This window comes from Phalacrocorax carbo, chromosome 5, assembly GCF_963921805.1.
Source record: "Phalacrocorax carbo chromosome 5, bPhaCar2.1, whole genome shotgun sequence".
Taxonomy (NCBI): domain Eukaryota; kingdom Metazoa; phylum Chordata; class Aves; order Suliformes; family Phalacrocoracidae; genus Phalacrocorax; species Phalacrocorax carbo.
In genome coordinates, this window is record NC_087517.1 from 27,510,041 (window position 1) to 27,530,004 (window position 19,964).

The 19,964-nt window shown below is 40.1% G+C and overlaps 1 long non-coding RNA gene across 3 annotated transcripts; it reads right to left on the reverse strand.

The window, feature by feature from the left end:
• Window positions 1-3,136: 3,136 nt before the first annotated feature.
• Window positions 3,137-18,230, reverse strand: LOC135313683 (uncharacterized). Of its 3 annotated transcripts, none has more exons than XR_010373222.1 (3): window positions 18,166-18,230; window positions 10,792-10,949; window positions 3,137-3,623 (listed from the first exon to the last, which is right to left on the reverse strand). It is a non-coding gene; the product is annotated as an uncharacterized LOC135313683 (long non-coding RNA). The 3 variants fall into 3 exon arrangements; XR_010373221.1 differs by lacking the exon at window positions 3,137-3,623 and adding an exon at window positions 3,764-6,782; XR_010373220.1 differs by lacking the exon at window positions 3,137-3,623 and adding an exon at window positions 3,764-6,822.
• Window positions 18,231-19,964: the final 1,734 nt, after the last annotated feature.

The window sequence follows — 19,964 nt, forward strand, 5'->3', positions numbered from 1 at the left end:
TGACTATTCATAGCATGTAATTGATCACTTAGCTTACAAGCCAAAATTTCCATTCTCAAGCGATGACATAGAATGTCCAAATAAAATAGAGATGAGATGACAAAGAAAAATACACTTTGGATATGTTCGTCCAGATGAATACTTTTATCTTTGGAAATTTGTGAAATTTTAGTAAATATTCAGAAACTGTGCAAATATAATGACTAGACAAAAAGTGAAAGTGGATACACTAGTGTTCAGTTCATGGGTTAAGTCAATAATTAAGGACTGTTTTTAGCTCTAATTCTAAGAATTTCACAGAAAAATCATGTAGAAGTATTAAAACTTACCCAAAGGAAGGAAAAAAATAGCATTGAATATAATGAGTAGCCTTTGGATTAAAAAATAATTGAAATATTACTTAATTCAATGGAGAAAACAGCATAATAAAAAAAGCTTCAGGAAAAAAAAATGAAAATACACAAGGCAGCAGAATGCAACTTTGAAAAACTTAGGCAAATCAAGAGAAAATTAACGTCACCACAAGCTAAAATAATTTAGGCTCATACTTCATAGAAATGAAGATGTAATCTGCATCTTTTATGAAAAAGGCCAGCCTACTACAGAAAAACTACTATTCGAGAAAGAGGTTGCAGAAAAACAACTGAACAATGATCTAAGAAAACCTGAAAGCAATTCCCTGAGCACAAGGAACTTTATCTGAATCAGAATCTACTGATAATCTGTGAATGTTTGATTTGGAGAAAGGTTTTATGGCAAATCTAATGAATAAGTGTCAAAAATTACCATAAAAGAAGCTTAGTTTTTGCCAGATGGAAATCCTTCTTTCTTCCCCTTATCAGTCCTTAACTTGAAAGCCATGAAAATGGACACAATTATTCTGCATACCAGCACAGGTTTTTTGGTAACGTGAAAATGTTCTGACCAGAAGAGGAAAAACATTAAGCTAAATGACAAATGAATAAATAAAAACATTCAGAAAAGTTGTGGAGCGATTTTACTATAAAATTAAAAGAATGACAGTGTTTAAAAAGTCTGATCAGTCAGGCATTCCTGAAAAGGTGTCCTATTCTACATAAGTGATTTACATATCTTCTGGTTAATGTGTAAAATCTTGTGAGACCAAATTAAAAACATTTATCTTATTCAGTACTTGTTAACTTTTAAAAAAATAATTGGATTCAATACAACTATTATCAACACTGTATTCTGACTGCCTCTTTTCAGTACAGAAAAAGAAAAATATATTTCGCTTTACCAGAGAGCTTTATGAATTTGGATAAATCAGTGAGTCATGACACCAGTTCTGGTCATTTCTTCCTATTTTTTCATGTTTGCTTTACTCTCTTACTGGTGAAACACTGAGTATGAAGCAAGGAAGTAATGAAAATCATGAAAAAGTAGCGTGGCTCACAAAATATTATATTCTAATGTTCACAACAGCAAAATTCAAGATTGCAATAGCTCCTACGAGTAACAGCCTTGTGGATGATGGAGTTAACTCTTTCTAAGGGCTCTGGACAAACTGTTTTTCTGGTCACAGTGGCCTTTTTCCTTCCTAAAGGACATGACCTCAAAGCAGTGGTAGACATTCAAAAGGTTTTTGTGAAGAGCATGAAAAATGTATTAACTTGCCATACAGTGTGACATCTTACCTGCTGTTATTCATTATTATATTCAGTAACAGGAATAGGAAATGCTACAGAAAAAAAAACCCTGAATAGATCCTTCAGCCAAAGTTAGTGGAATACTGTTGTGTTCGATGGTTTGGTTTAATTCAATTCCAGGGATTTATATAGCCGCTAACACACTGGGAGGGATAAGAATCAAAAGAAGAAAAAAATGGCACTCGGCATAAAGGTAACAGACCATTTTGTGGTTGACTTTCTAACGGGGGGATGACATAGCCAGGCACCATTTAAAGCAACAAAACTATTTAGGGAACCCTGTTCACAGAAGAGGATGTACAGAGCTGGGAACGTAGCTGATACATGTAAATAGGAACTGAAGGTAGAAACAGCCTTTTCTGATACTTACAAAACTTAGATAACCATTTTCCTTAGATAAAGCAAAACAGTTAGATAAAACCCGGATGCTCCATCTTGGCTTAAGGCAGCCCAAAACAAAGGGCCTACTGTGTTCAGAGTCCTAAGCTTGTTACCAGCACTGACATTAAAAATTATTGCATAAATTTGCACAGGGTTTTAAGGCATATTAGGTAGTTCTCTATTAATATGGCACTATTATAACATTGCTATAGCAACTCTAGAGTTATGGTTGAAAAGACATTTTCTAAGTCTTTCTACCCAGGTGCTTCTAACTTTTAAAGCTTTTGAAAATGCTTTAAAATGGTCACTGGTTCAGCTTAAATATTTCAAGTCTATTGTTAACTTAATAGCAAACACTTCAGAAAAGTTTTTTTTGGATAGGAAATGTCATGCTTGACAAATCAGCGCATATAAATATTATACTTCTTGCATTAAGAAGTATGTTCAGAAGATGAGGCAGCATTCAATGAAAATGAAATGAAAGGCAGAAGATGTTGATATGATGAGTATGGCTGTAAGTTTACAAAAACTTAAGTCAGTAAATTAAAAATTATATCCCCAACACCTGTAATGCTGCCCTGAGCAGAGAGATCAACATACTAAGCAGCGCACACATTAAACAATCAGAGTAAGCAGCATACACAGCAATACCAAGCACCACGTAAGCACAAATTAAGGTTATTTTGGGAAACAATTTCTCCACTTGTGAGTACAAAACCTTATGCTAACATAAGACTAGATCTACTCTTTGGCAGAATTGCAGCAGGGATGAGAAGAAAGCCCATTTCAGCTTGTTTCCGCTGAAAAGTAACAACACTTTTCTCCTACAGACCTATATGCAGGGCTATGGAGCAGCTCTGTAGCTCTTCTTGGCCACCAAGTGAAGCAGGTCTACTTTGGCTGTCTACCATTCAAGACCTGGACTGCTCTTGGAGGAAGCTAGACCTGTGCGGGGATTTCTTCTATTCCTCCAACTACGAAAGGACCCTCTAGGCAAGATGAAGTACTCTAGGAAGCCCAGTATTTTTCCTTTCTGTAAGTGTCGCCTGAAGGCTGTGAGACAAATTAGACATTCTCTCAGCTGACATGTTTTTATTTCTGGTTAAAAGAAGAAAATAAAATTTTCTCACAGAAGGCAAATGCTTAATTTTTTTCATTTTTTGAGCCAATGCTAAATCATGCTGTTCTGGTCACAATGACACAATCATGACTGGAATCACAGGAATATACCTCCCTACTCCAGAACAGGATTAAGCTATTTCTGATGGAGATTTCCCTCTAACACCTTCTTAGAAATCCTCAGTGATTCCACAGTCTCACAAGACAACCACCCCTATTTTTGTACCACACTTAGAGCTAGGAAGTTTTTCTTAATGTCTAACATAAATTTCTTTTCCTGCAGTTATGTTGAATTTATCTCTTGATGATAAAGCACTATGCTCAGCAGGAGATGATATGTGAATGATGATGCGGTGACTTGTGAAGCTACATCATCACTCCTCAATGTGCTATTCTTACAGGGCAGGTGGCTTACATTTTCACTAGAGGTCACTTAGTTGAAAGAGACACATTCACCTGGGGGAAATAAAAAAGTCAAAATTTTAATTTGCTACTACTAATTTTTTTCAGTTTTATACAGGATACAAGACACAATATTGTATACAATACAAATATACAATCTCGTGAAGGGTTTTTGCATGGGTTGTTTTGTTTTTGCATGGGTTGTTTTGTTTTTGCATATAGTATAAATTTGATCTTGATGGAAAATTTGAAACACTTTTTTATTTTTGCATTTCAAAACTTTTTTCCATAAGTGCTGAACAGCCTACAGAAAAAGTCCCTTATAGGTAGTATATACATACTAATAGACACTGAAGACCAGAACATTTTCAAATGTCTGAAAAATTCACGTGCCACAAGTTCCTTGATTCCTGCAGAACACACTTAGCACAGACACTGCTTTCACAGCATTTGTTGACAGAAAATTATGGTTTCCTGTTCTAGGTAAGTTAGAGATTTTACATTTCCTAAGGTACAGGTTCCTAAACACAGCTGTTTCTGGCATAATCAGAGAAAAAATACATATAGAAAAGACACCAACTGAAAGATTATGCTTCTTCCCTGCTAATTGAGTAGATTATCAAAATATCTGATTTTTTGTCTTCAGGAAGAGATGACAACATTTAATTGGTCAAACGCTTTTTGTACAGCTCTTACTTGCTGTATTTTATACCTCTGGATACTCATTAAACATGACGAAGAATGGATGAGAAATGTAGGGAAGAATATACAGGCCAGCACTGCTCACTTGTGGACCAGAAAAGATTTCAAACTTAAAGGACAGAAGGGGACTCAAACTGAAGTAAGTCTTTACATCAGAAAGAGTTAATTCAATTTGCACATCAGTCCTCAACGTAAAGAATAACGTAGGTTTGGCTGGGATACAGAGGATGTGATCAAAAACATCAACGTAGGCTGAATGTAGGACGTAGTGATCACAATCGCATTTTTAATAAGGGTATTGAGGTTGCTGTTGTTGAAGGTCTAAATTCATTCATGGTCTCAGCAGACCAAAGGGATGATAACAGCATGCAACACTGTTAATACAGTTAAGAAAAATAAAGAAGCTGCAACATCCCAGAAACAGCTACATCTCTGCATTGTGGCAAACTGGCAATTCAGTGACACCAAAAGCTGATGAAGCAGGACAGGCACCTCACACACACACTGCCACAGAGAACCCTTGGCAGTACAACTGCTCCTGGCAGGGAACTTGTACCCAGACCCAGACCTGCTACAGTTGGTCTAAGTGCTATCAACAGCACGTCAAGATGACAGGTAGTTACAGCCACTTTGGGATTCTTAACAGTTCTGTGTTGCTCATGGAGGTGCTGAATTGGTGACAGCATCATCATTACTTTTGTTTCCTGGTTAAAATGAAAAGTGCTAGGGATTCAGCTCTCACTGTAGTCCACCAGGAACTCCATAAAACAGTAACATACTGTTATGTAACGTTAGATTAACATTGTAGTGTTACAATAACCCATATTAAAATATGGGTTAATTTTCCACATGGAACATTTCACACAGCTCAAAGGAAAAGAAATCTATTGACTGAAGATGGGGGCTGACAATGTGGTGGGTGTGCACAGACAAACTGCTTATATTTGTAAACATCTATATTAACCACTCAGTTAATACTGATTCAGAATACATTGTGCTTTCCCCCTCTTAGGATCTAGTCAGGCCTTTTTCCCTGCAAAATTGTCCATGAAATTCTATGGTGTTCAAGAATGTTGCAAAGTCAGACAATAGTTAGCAATCAAATTTGATAACTAGTCACTTATTGTGAAGAAGGTTATAAAGAAATATGTTTGCTGTCAAAAGTGCTCATTTATCACTTATATGCCACCTAAGGGACACAAGTATGCTGAAGCGTGAAAACTGTGCTGGAGTTAAAACATTTTTGTTTCTTCCTCTTCACACCTTAAAGTAAGATATATGATGTTGCTATTGAAAACCTATTCATACTTGAAACCAAGTCAGGTCTGAAACATGTTTAACATATTCTAGGTGGGGGGAAAGATAATAAGTAAATAAGGAAAGCCATTTATATACCAACCCCCTGCAGCTACTGTATTATTTATCCCAATGCAAAATGTTACCAAATAAGAATTGTGACATTCCATACAGGTGTAAATGATTAATTACACACAGGACAGAGTGTACAGCAGACTGCACAGGATGCAAAATTTTCCCATTTTTACTCAGATTCATTTTTAACTGTCACTAAATCCACCTAAGCAGACTTTTCAATTTTTTTCACGTCTTTGGTTTTGGTTTCTTTTTTGTGTGTGTGTGAGAATATCTCTCTGTGCTCATTAGTCTTATGTAATTCAGGATAATATAGGGTGAGCTACACAGGTACACCAAGACTCCTCCAAGAATAATTGCATAAAAATATCTTTACAAAAACCAGATTTTTTCATGTTTTCTGATGTTGTCTGATTAGGTATTTCTGGCCAGGAGATATCCCCTGCCATTTTTGTAGGACCTGGGCTTGCCTACTGCAACTTGAGTTCATTCCACTGTAGTCCATAGTCACTTCTCATTATATGCTGCACAGCTACTTTACTGTAATTCATCTCTTTTCAAATGATTTAGCTATTTTCTGCTTTGATTTCAACTGGGATGCTATTACTTATCTTTGCTCATTATTTCTTACAACATGTTTCACACTTGTAAGTTCTGTACTTCTGAGAAACGCCTGTATTAAGAATTCCATAGTACCGAGTTAAGACTGAAATATTCCAAGCATGCGATAAGGCAGCTTCAACTTAGCACTGTCAAAAGGCAGCGCAACTGAAAGCTGTGTTTTCTTTAATCTTCCTAAAACATACTTAATATATAGACATGGTAAAAACTATGGGAACCATTTTTCTAACTATACCATTGCTTACTATTCCAATGCAATACAGTGGTTAAAAAATCAGGTATTATCCCTATCCCAAATATTTATGATCTAAAAAATACACATACTATAGATTAAGAAAAAGGTATCAGAAAATAGTAGTTCTGTGAATACCAGAATCCATGAGGTCTTCTTTCCACCGGAGTTGTACCTCGTGATCAACGGGTTTTAGTTACTGAATAATATTAATGATATACCGTGAGTTCCCTTGTTATTGGACAGCAAAGAATACACACAGGAGAGAAATAATTTGACGGCTGCAGCTGTGGGAAAAGCCAAAATCAGAGTTTGCATCTGGAGAGTCTACAGAGGAGAGAAACCCAGACTGAAGCTCTAGCAATATAATCTCTAATAACGTTAATACCTAATACAATGAGAATCCCACAGTCCTCTCTGTGGTTTTCTATTATCTGGTAAGAATGAGCTCAAACTGCATTCTTTCTTTTCAGAGGAACACAAATTTTTTCTTCTGCGTGGCCATCTTCTGTGATAAAACTTAAAGACACTTTAAATCCCTCTATTCCTTTTCCAAGTTTTGCCAAAGGCTTAATACTTTATTCACAGTAAAGGGCAAGTATATGCATTTATACAGTATAATCAGAGAAATTTTTTTTCCTCAAGAAACCAGGCCTAAAACCTGCACTAACAAGGAACAGTTATTTCATTACGGTGACAGGTGACAATGCTGGACAAGCAGGTATTCAAATGATCTAGAATGAAAGGTCAAGTGAGGCAGTGAGGTGGGTGGCCAACCTGCCAAATGTGAATTTAAGGGGACGAAAACAGAGAAATGCAAGGAGAGAGAAAGATGAGAGAGAAAATCAGAGAAGAGAGGGAAGAATAAATGGAGGGGAACAGGAGAATGGATGAGAATACGGAGAGTAAAAACTGGCTTGTTGGGGAGAAAAGATTGACACTGCTAAACAACTAGTCCCTCTGGAGGACATAGTTTCAGATTATTTGTGAGCACAGATTAATTCATCTTCATGCAAATTATGCAGGGAAAAAGAGGAGGGCATCTCAGAGGAGATGATATCTACTCAGTCCTTCTACTTCTCTGAGGAAACAGCTTCTGCTCAGCCCTTCCAAGGCAAGGCATTGAAAACTAGCTTCATATAACAGCTGCAGATGTAGATTCCCAAGAAGTCAAAGTAGTTCATGGCTCTTTCGAAAGTCTAAAAATTCACAGCTCCTGTGATCCACTGGAAGCTTGTTGGGGGCTGTAACAAACAGTTTGAAGAACTCTCCTGTGGAGAGCATCAGTTCTGGGAGCACAGAGGAATGATGCAAGCAAAGCAACATCTGTGTATTTCAGGTGACATAAGAGATGGGAATGATCAGAGGCTGTGGATGTCATTGAAATGCTCCAAGATGGAGCAGAGGGAGCAAAAAAAAGAATGTTGCATACTGCAACTACAAGAATGAGAAGCTGTTCAGCATAGGTATTTGAATGATGCTTGAAAATAAACTTCAGTAAAATAAGGCTCGTGCTCCAGGATTACCGTGGGAAAGAGGTCACGGTGAGAGAAGTTAGAGAGCTCTGTGACAGCTAATGAGCAACTAATAATGAGTAACTGTAAGTAGCCGCTGACTCTCTAACTGGTTTGGAAATGTTATAAAAATGGGAATAATTTTAAGGATTAAAATTAACCTGATTTGAGGATGAAAAGGTCTTTGGTTTTATTTAGCAATTTATTGTGGGTTTAATGTTAATTTAAAATGTAGAAATGCAACTGGATTATTTTAATCCTTTCTTGACATTGGCTTAATGAGGGCCAGACCACCTCATCAGTTCTGGTCCTCTCCTTGCTATAGGAGCACCATGGTGGGTAGTGCTGAAGATGATGTAAAAAGGCAACCCCCTCCATAACTTCCCATGCCCACCATGCTCTTCAGAACCACGACACTGCTGCAAATCATCTCCTGCAATAATATGAACAGGCAGACATCAACAGTGGAGCACAAGGGCTACAGTTTTGTTTGCATCACCTACCCCTACAGAGGTGAGGCCTCTCCACTTCTCCATTGCTCCTTCTCCAGAAAAACAAATGCCATGGTTTGACCTTCCTTATGACAGCAGCTGTTGAACAGTCCTCTTTTTTTGGTGGCAAGAAAAGTACATGGTATGGAGGGAAGAGGCAAGGTTGGCATTTTATTTTCAGCTCTTGTAAAGAAATTATCTCTTGCCTTCAAAAGAAAACATCAATTTTGTTTCCAGAGAATGGTTCCATGAGGAGCCTAAGCAGTCTCCAAGACTTCACTGTGCTTGATGGGAATGGGGAGATGGGGACAAGCACCAGAGCAGACAGGAGAGTGCCTTAGCAATGCTCCTCTGCTTTAAAATTAGACATGTATTTCACAACAACCCTTCCTTCTTCCCATTTTTAAAGTGGATTATTTTCCAAGAAACTTTGAACTGATAGCACCTGTTTTTTAAATTAATTTGGCTAGGATATAGAGGGATGGAAAAGACAGCCCGGAAGACATAGGTTATTCTGGTGGTCTCAATGAGCCTTAATAATAAGCACCTATTAATGCTTCTGATGACCCTGAAATGCAAGCAAGAACAATTCTCATTTTACAGATGAAGAAACTCAGACACAGAACAGTTCTGTGACTGCTGGGGTCAGAGGGTAGCAATGCTATCTATCTCATCTATCAATCTCTGCTGCCCTTTCCCACAGTATATGATCTTCTTGAGAGAATTAATAACCAATATTACAACAGGCCAAAAGCCTAAACTCACCCCTTTCCTTTCCCCAGGCAGGGTTTATCTAACTTATTTCCTCTTCTCACTCTCCATTCTGACCTTTCCTGCTTTCCTCTTTTCTTCATTGCTGCTTTAAGCTGTGTACATGGTGGGGATAGCAGGGCTAAAATAACGTGTTATACTTTACCCTGAAGACTGTGAAAGTTGTGATCATTCTCATCAGTTTCAGCAAGGGGTTTGAAAGTCTCCTATGTCTTCTACTGTCATGAGACTTACCCTTGAGGTTAGGAGAAACGCTGTTCCTAAAGTAAAGTAGATGGCAGGAGAGAACATTATCTGAAAATAAGATGCTCTAGGTAGTACTTGGAAAACAAAGCTTTTAAATTTAATAATGATATTCTGAAACTGACCCAAATTCTGCAGAGGGCCAGACTACAGGGGGAAGCAAACCTCTTAGATTCCAGGCAGCAGAGTAGCTATTAGTGAACAGGTACACCTGAAGACAGAATAGAAATCTCCCTTTTCCAGTGGTTGGCAGAAAAAGACTATTTGTTAGTATGAAGTTCTGTTTTATGTGGAAATGACAGGAAAAGTGGTCTAACTTGAGCACAGTGCTGAACAAGGTACATGTTTGCTTCTTCAGATAGGATCTTGACAATCTTGCAGCTCCTTTGCCAGGTGCTGAAGCATCCTGCAACAAGGGTAGAGAGACATCACCCAAAATCACAAGTAGGCTCACTGTACGTTTCTAGGGAGCGCCCTTTCCCAGAGACCTGCCAGCATCTTTGCACGATATTAAGTCCTGTGCCTGCTGCGTGATTACTGACCACCAAAGAAGGTTGACCTGTTTTGGTAAGTATGCCCACGTCTCCTTACAGTGCAGTCCTTCCACAGTTCACTGTGTTCAGCCCAGTGTGAGAAGTTAATCCACAGCCTCAAGACACTACAGAAAGCAGAATTTCAGACTCTGGAAACCTCAGTGACAGAGTTTACCTGCAAGTTTATCTGAAAGTATTACAGGACCTACAAACTATATCACAAATAGAATTTGCTTTACTCCTGTTATATCTGACAACACTGTTAAGAAAATGAAGCAAGAGACAGGAAGAAAAGTGAAATATTTTTACAAGTGGTGTTCACCTGCAGGAGGCCCACATTCTCCAAGAAAAATGGATTATTTTTTTCATTAGTGGATGCTTTAAAGTACCTGAGCTGAAAGATTTTCAGTCTGAGGGCAGACGTACCAGGGTAGGTAAGCAACTTTAATTTTCAGGACACACCTATGTTTGTAATTGAATCTGTGATATGACCAACATGTGCCAAGATGGCTACCTGAATGACAATCACGTGACTGATGGGAGAGATGATTTGGGAATGTCTGAGTACAGTGCGTGCAAATACGAAAGTGCCTTAGGAACTGAGCTTCACCAGCATGTAAAACCTACAAGCATCAATCTTGGGAAGACTCTTTTGTGGGGAGATCTGAGAGCTGGCTTGAAGATAAATATATTCAAATGATACTACAACCATTTTAGCATTTGTGGCTGAACAATACAGCATACCTTCTCTCCTTGCTGTTTTGAACAGCCCGGTGGACTGACTTTGGCTAGTTGGCACCATCTGATCTGGTTTTGTTAATGAAGGTCAGGGTGGAGCTATGGATCAGCTCTGAGGTTGAAACTGGACCGTTCTGGATCTTGCACTTGACAGCATGAGTATTCTGTTAATAAAGTACAAAACCAAACAGACATAATCAATTCACCTATAATTATTCAAGAGAATGGTGCATTTATTCTCCTCTTTAGGGTGGGGTGTTTTTTTTTGCATCAATGTGTAGTAAAGGACTATGATAATGAAGATCTCTATATCTGAACAATGTGGAGTGGTAGATAGGTGCTTTCTCCCACTTGTTTCTCATTTTCCTTTTTTTTCTAGGAGCAGAACCACAGCGTATCACCTGTCAGCCCCGAGCCTCAGCACAAAAACTCCCTATTCTGCTGGACATCACTATGTATGAACTGAGCTTTTTGATAGTTCAGAATGACACCATCAATAGCATATTAACTGCTAAGAATTAATGCAAGGAAAATAAGTTGATTTGCACTTTCAGAACTCTTTTTTCATGTACACTTCTACTTCTTATGTAGGATTCTGTAATTTGGGAACATAAAGGCCAACTTCGCTGCTTCCTTGCAACAAAAAAAACCCAACAAAAAATAAAGTATCATTAAAAAGATTTTTGTTTCCTTCAGGATTTCACACATTCTGATTCGCTTATCAACGACACCACAGTTTAATAGCTATTAATTTTACAAAATTAATGTCACTGTATTTCTTCATTGAAAGAGATATCAAACAAGTGTTTCACCCAGAATTACATAAGCACCATACTTTTCAAAGTTAAGCTTGAGAAAAATAATTAAATAGGAAAAATGGACTCTGGAGACTTAAAATGCACACTGCAAAATGTCCGTTATTAAACGGATATGCTTTAACCAATTCCAATTAATGGAACCATTTGGCTCTACATCTTCTTTATCCTTGGTTTGATGCTGAGACAGGAAAGTACAACACCAGTATGTCAGATATCTATACTGGATATTAGAAGATATCATATGTAAAATATTGATAGGAGTTACTAGCTTTTTTCCAAACAATCTGGGCCACCTGTTTATGTGCTGGCATTTAAACACAACTTTAAAAACCTATATCCCAGTTCAGCACTGAATTAGGTGAATTTGATTCCATTGACCAAGACATTCTCTAGCTTAAAAATTCCATTAGTAGGATTAATACAACCTACTAGCAAGAACATTACTATTTAAAATCATGATCAGCCTGACAGCAAAGGCCAAAAGTTCATACCCACACACAGTTGAAACAGGGACAAAAATAAGCAGACCTCAGGAATTATGATCTCCATTTAGCAAATTAATTAAAACAACATAAGGTAACTTAGGAATAAGAATACCCCTGAGAGATTTTTTTCATAGCTTTCAAGATCATGGATACAGTACAAAGTAAAGTAATCTTTTGATGTTAGATGAGTGGAAGCAGCTTCACTGGCATATTTTTTCTGCTGTTTTGAAGTTAGCACCATGTTCTTATTTGTTCTGGCATAGTAGAGTCTCCTTTATTTTTATTTAACCAAAAAGCGCTCTTAAAAACATCGGATGTTAATATGCACATTAAATATTAGTGAGAACATAGTAAAGCAGTAGTAAAAGATAACTGTTAGAAATTCAAGTATAAATAGGCAATGCTACAGTTAAGACCGATCCAAGCAGAGCTGGCATGAATTAAGCTTGCCTTTCCTAGTCTTCCTCACCAGTGTTGTGCAGAACACAGGAGCATCATTTCAGCTTAACTCCAGTTGGAAACACTAAAACACTTCAAACTTAGGCTTTAACTGACACTTTCATTGTGCTAATTATATTTCAAACTTCCACCTCAAGCTCCTGCCCCTCCACACTGTGCCATCCTCATGAACAGCATATTCAGCAATATACAAGTGCAGTCATACAACTCTCCTACCTGAAGAGATAGAGCAGATTAATTAACATATTTATTAACCATTGTAAGTAGAAGCATGCACTGCAGTGCCACATTGCATGGTGAAAGAAGGCTCCAGCAGCAGCTGGGATTACTGCACTGGAAAACACGCAACAGCCAGTCTGTTGACATACATGTGAATAAAGGTAGGGAAACGACACAATGGGTATTTAAGACAAAAGCAACTTGAGGGATAACTGCACTCAGCAGCGCAGCTGTGCTCTGCAGGGGCACAGAGAACATCCTTGATCTCTCATTCTCTGCTGGGAGTGCTGCAGGGACAGCACACGTGGCTGGCCAGGAAGGACACTCATCCATCAGCTGCTACCCAGCCAGCCTAGTGGTAATGAGGGACTCCAGAGGGAGCCAGGCTCAGTTCTCACTTGGAAGGAGGATGTTGCTCAAAAGTGTAAAATGGAAATGCTCATTATAAAAAGAATCAAAAGCTGAAAGGAGAGTTTATTGTGAAACCATGGGACAAGACTAAAATCAGACTGGTCTCACACCTGCTAATCATAACTTCTTTCCTGTGCAAAGATTTCAGGCTGGTGATACTAAAAGAGCTACCTGAAGACAGTCACATCTTGACATCACACAGATGGGGCTGATAAAAATGACTGTAAAACACTAAGAGCAGTTCATTTTTAAGTCTGCACCACTTCACCAGTCAAATACTTCAGAGAAACCTTTCAACAAGCAGAATGACAAACATAAACCCTCCACCTTCCCTGCAGGATTCAATCCATTCTTGCCCTTGAGTTTTCCCGCTGTATCTCCAGGGCCTGACTTTCCATCTCAGATGGCTTTATCTACAGTTCTTTAAGGCAGCACCACCCACGCTCTCCACCTGGACGTGACTGCTCCAGCAGGGGAGCTAACAGAGCAAGTATGTGGAAGCTCTTCAGCCAGGGCTGTCCTTCCCTCTCAGCCTTCACCACCACTGTGGAGACCCATTCCTGATACACGTTTGCTCCTGCTGCAACTGCTATGGGAACAAATCCCACTGTGCAGGGTACAAGAGAGACTGCTGAGAGTTGCAACACCTACTTCTATTGCAGAGACTGCCCAGCAAGCTCAGGAGTCCAGGCTGTAGAAAATCAGCCCTGCCTGGTTATTTGCAGTGGTGATTTATCACAATCAGGCCCTGACCCGTCTTTCTTGTCTCTTTGTGGGAGGTTAGGGCTCCTACAGCAGGATGGGAGTGGATAAATACAGACAGTAATGTTCCTGGTCAAAAAGCAAGATGCCACAAAGCTAATCCACAGGAGTCTTTGGTAATCCTGATCTTTATAGGCTAAAAAAAAGGTATTACTTCTTTATTGTAGGACAGGTGATCAGCCAAGCTGGCCTTTTATCCAGTGCAGACATGATAATGGGAAACGTGTATGGGCCTTACCCTATAATTAGGGTGCATTCAGAAGTGTCAGAGGCTTTCCAGGCAGGCAAATGTAAAGCACCGTGACTCATCACTAAAGGGTGCGACTGCTCTCAGGGATTTGTAAGATTTTCTCTAAATGCTGGTCAGTTCCTCCCTCTTCTGTGGGATGTCAGAAACCAGAATTTGACACATTGGAGGCCAATGTGTCAAACTGCTGATACACCAGACAAGGCTGTTTGTGCCAATTGTTGCCAGCCCTAAGGGTGATGAAGGAAATCTTTTACCCACCTTACCCCAGGGAAATAGGTCAGCCAGACTGAAGCAGTAAGGAGATGTCCAGGATCCTTTCTTTTTAATAACACACCCAGGATGGGCCAATTTAGTAATGTAAATTTATTTTTTCTTTAAAACATCATTCAGCTTATGAATAATGCCTGCCCCATGTGTACGTTTCTTTCTGACCTCAACTCGGTCAAGTGAGTTTGACTTTATAATTATCTTGCTGCCTTCTGGCTGGCATGAATGAGGGTATTAGCTCTATTAGTACCATCCTATTAACTTTTTGCTTTCCCTCAAACTTTGGTCTTTTGGAGCCAAAGGTTTCCAGACTAAGCAGTCTGTAGATAGCACTAGGATATATGTTTGCATATATACCTACAGATAATTTAATCTGAGATGGTTCAGAGGTGGAATATCTCTATTTGTAACAGACAAATGAGAAGCTTACTAGGCCTTCAACATTATTCACTACAACAGCTACTACCTTCATAGTAGAATATCGCACACTGAGAATGAGAGTGTTATTTTACTACACCCTGTGTGCAGAAAAGGGGCAGATTATCACACTGAAATATTTCTGAGAATTCTGGTCTGCCAGGGTTGTATCTGTAAAGCCAAGCTCTCCCTAACATATGATTTACACACTACAGTGTCGAATATACACCACAAAATTGTCTTACAGAGTTTATGAAGTTTATTATAGACCTATTGTTCTCACACTTTGCTACAGGCAAAAGTCTGCCAATATTTGCATTTTACTCTACTGTAGTCAAACATTCATGATACTGTACTGAAAATTAAGCCTGTGTTAAAGCAAGCTGAAACTACCTATATATATACACATCAAGGATATTTTTTCAAATAAAATTTTGAGAAAAAAATATTTCTCTTTATGACATTGCTTGCAGATGGGCACTCACTGAAATAATGCTTATTTATAGAGGGAAATACCCTTACAAAGTACAAATTACTACTGTCCAGTAGACAGACCAATCCCACCTGAATTTTCTCTATTTAATTTTTCTCACTTTTCTTACAGCTTTCCAAGGAAAATGAAAATTATAAAGGTTAAAACTGGCTAATACAAGCTGCTTTCAACAAAAAAAGTATGGATTTTTTTAAAGGACTAATACTCGTTTGACATGCAGAGAACCTGGATTCACATGAATGACTATAGGAACTCCAAAGGGGCCGTTATGTTTTTTTTTTCTTGCATCAATAATCCACACACAAGGAAAGAACTTACACAATAGAATTGAAGGAGTCCATGAGAATACTGAAATAAAAATATTTCCACATGACTCTGTGCTTCAAAACCGTGGATTTACCTGTTATGTTTTTTAAGTGCTTAATGCTAATCTGCTCATTAAAAACTAGTACCCAACTGACCATTTAGTCTTTTAGTGTGTAAAAAACCAACTGTCAAATACAATGTAAACCATACAGTAGAAGTTACTATCTACTTCATAAGATTACAATGAAGATTAAATAATATCTGTAGTGCTTTAATGTTTGTTAAGTATTTTTCTATGGATTTAGATACAGCAGTGTTCAACACTATAAAGAACCCTGGCTAACTAGCTAACTCCTGTGTTAAAATACAGTTGGTAAAATTCTCCTTCTGGCTTTATTCAAGCACATAAGGATCCAGAGAAAGTAAAGATATCCTGAAAACTCCTCTAAGCATCCCAAGTTCCCAGCCTCATGACAGTCTGCGTTAGAGCAAACTCAGGACTATTGCTGAGTTACAACAGCCTCCAAAAAGTCATTCTTCAAACAGGAACAACTGAAGCACAGCAGTGTTCTGGCTCTTGTCTTCAGCTCTTTCCCCCACCCCCCTCTCCCCTTTCTCCACCATATTCCCGTGCCAGGATTTGTAAGGTGGCAATACAAAACCAACAGATGGGCTAAACACTAGCTGACAAAGGGACCGAGAAGTGGTTTCCTAATGGCTGGTTCCTGCCCACTGAAACACTTACTTCACTTCTCGGTTTGAGGACAAAACATTTACCTCTGCTTTTCTTGTAAATTCTTGAGGATAAAAATTAATTGAAACATAGTAGGATCGTTGTTCTTTAGGGGCTTATTTTTCATTCATAAACCCAAATGAACCTATAGCATCACAATGTAAAAATAATCCTACTTATGGTGGTGATTGTGAGTTTCAGGCACAACAGGATGAGCTGCAATTACTGACTCTGTAGCAGGCTTCCTGCACTCGCTTCTGTAAGTCACTACATCTCTTCCTGGCCCAAGGTTTTCACCTAATCTACTTTCCTAGCTCTCTCTTTTAAAGTTGTTAATTATCTTGGAAAAAGAGACGTTGGATATTTGTACAGGGTCTACCTTACAAGAAGCACTAGCTGCTGCTACACTAATTACTAACAAAAACACAATCTGAATTTTACCCCTTCTAGTTTAAAAAGAATTATTTTGTTCATTTCCTGGTTCTGCAGTTTGTGCCCATCCAGCTGTGGCATTGTAGCAGAGCTCCAACAGGTGCTTCAACAACACAGCCTGGTATGGGAACACACAGAGAACAGAAAGAAGCATTGCTAGGTGGAGATGTATTTACTGTCAGGAAACAATGATTTTGTGATAAAGAAGACGGAGTACATGACTGTAAACGTTAAGTAGTATTTTCAATTGAGCTGCTCTTAATCATGAAAAATGTATACTGGTCTTATTTTGCCATCTGTACAACCTTAAAATGGTAGGGGCAAGGAGATCAAGCAATGATTTTTTCCATCCCTTGTAGTTTTCTTGTGAGAAGCGGAAAATGCCTTTCACCCTGGTTCTGGTGCCAGGCATTGGGTTGTTTGCTATCACAGAATTTCATGTCAGATGGAGGAGACTGAACTGTGAATTCCTAAGCCTAGAAAAATATTTTCAGATGTGTGTGCAGCCCAAAGCAGCTGTTAAACCTCCACATGCTGACAGTAACTTCATACCTGTGCTCTGACAGAACAGGGATGGAGATGTACCCAAAAAGACATTGGGCTTCTGAAAAAACATCAACCGCCTTTGCGAGTAGGGCTTGTAAAACAAAACAGAACAAAACAAAACAACAAAAACCCAACAAAACATAAACAACAAAGGCAGCTGATTGGGGAAAAAATGCAGGCCTCACTCACTCCTGAGTGTCCAGGACCGTTCAAGACAAGCCTGAACGTCCCTTAGGAAGGCTCTGCACTTCACAGTACCAGCTGCACTTTCACAGTTCAAGTACCCAACAAACCGGCAGAGAAAAAGCATTCATGATGGGTGCATCAGTTAAAATTGCACTGATGTCAAATCACAAGGGACATGAAAAGCCAGAGAGATCATGATATGTAGGTTTGTAACAACGGCTACTAAAATCAGCATTTCTCCCTCTCCTTCAAACTGTACCATACCTCTCAGTGCAGTACTTCTTCTATGGTTGACAACATAACAAGCATGCCCAAGCAAAATACAATCTTGTAAGAAGAAAGTGTCATCCTTTGAGACCTCATGTCAAATGAATGAATATTCATTCAAATAAACATCTGTTATATCCACATATTGCTGTAGTAAATCTGTTTTAATATGGTACAAAAGGCTGGGAAAAAATAAAATCTAGGCTGGCTTTTCAATTAGTCTCTGTTAAATGGGTTTGCTTTATTTTCACTTTGTATCCTGAAAGCCACAGAAGCCACACAACATGTAGTAGCTGACGTGGTGTGCAACCCTTGGCCAACCTACTTACTTTCATTCTGTAGATGCACGCTCTTCTAGTACCTTTTTTTGGACAACTGTGTTAATTTTCACCTGAAATAAAAATTTAAACAGTTAATCCTGGCTTTCAAAGCTCCAGCAAGCCTCATCTTACACATCATTAACAGAAGGGGGGGGGGGGGGGGAAAGGCTCTCAGTGCTGACTGATAGATTTTTGATATTGCCATGTTTCCCTTTTACTAATTATGCCCCAACTGCTCATCATGCCAGATACTGTTTATGCTAGGAATTTTCTACAGCATACCTCAGGGGCAAATTGCCTGTAGTGGTGATCTGGGAATTCTCTATAGCCTACTTTAACAAACAAACCTCCAGTATTCCTCCACATCACATCATTCAACTCTCTCGCCAAATCTTCAGCATACTTTTCAACTGAGCTAACCTCAGCTACCCAGAGAAGGGTATTCCCTGACACACCGATTGTTTATTCCCTCTAGAGCACAATATACGCTCTCTGACCCCTTGAACCTGCACAAGCTAAGAAAACACAGTAGTTTTAAGTCATTAGGCTGTTGATAATGAAAGCCCTTGAGGTAAAAGCCATCGAAGCGAAAGCCCTTGTGCTGGACAGCAACGTTAGCCTGAGATTTCATGTAAATTGCACAAACATTTACAGTAATTGTTAATTCTTCTCTGCTGAAGCCAGTTATCCACAACCGCATCTACTTTACACAGACAGAATAAATCTTCTTTTACAAGTGGATTTTATTACCAGTATGATCAGGCTCCAAGTTTGGAATATTTACTTCATTTTGTTTGGCGGATTGCTTTTACCACACGGCGTACTCTAGGCGTACGGTGTGAAAAGCTGTTCAAGCACACACCAGAACAGCACATTCATGACAGGCCAGAAAAGAAACTAAATCTCCATCAGTACCATCTTCCTGTGACACCTACTGCAACTGCTATCAATTATCCCCTCTCCTCTTTAAAACATTCAGGATTTGGCATGGCTGCTCACAGAACAACTCCTAATTCTGCTTTTAATCCTGAATACTCCGATTAGGAGGGGCGAGGCTGCAGAGTGGCACTCCTGCTGTGGCGGGGGTGCAGCACTGTGCTGGCGAGGCCGGCTCCCCTGGCACGTTGGGTCTCCTCAGCCCCGCACAGGGCTCAGCTGGCAGGACAGGGCCGCCGCTGTGCCGCTCAGGCTCCCGCGGAGACACCGTGCCAGGCACCGGAGCTTCTCTGGTTGCCTTGGGTGAAGGTGTGCCAAGAGTGGCAGATTTTTTGGAGGATAATGCGTGAGGGAGGTAATGGCGGGGTGAGAAACCCACCAGTGGTCCCACTCCTGCCCCGGCGGCCAGCCTCTGCCCCGGCCCTGGCCCCTGCTCTGACAGCAGGTGCGAGGCACGAGGCGAGGTGCGAAGCCAGGGCGGAGGAGGAGGAGGCCGCAGCGGACGGGGGTCGCGAAAGCCCCCACGAGGGAGCAGCCGTCGGTGGGCACCAGCCTGGCGAAGCCCGCGGTGGTGCCCCACAGCTGCCAGAGGGCTAGAGGCGGGAGCCCATCGGGGCCGAGCTCAGCCGGCAGTGGAAGGGAGGGAGAAGGCGGCGGCGGCGAGCCGAGCCCAGCCGAGCCGAGCCGGCCCGGGCCGCCGTCGAGGGCCGTCCCCCCTCCCCAGGCGCGCCGCCGCTTTGTCCTTGCCCGGCCCGGAGCACGCGCACCCTCGGCCGCGGCGGGAGAGCGCCTGCGCGCACCCCGGCCCGGAGGGGGGCGCGCTCCGCTCGGCTCCGCTCCGGCGGCTGCAGGCGGGAGCGAGCGCCCCCTCT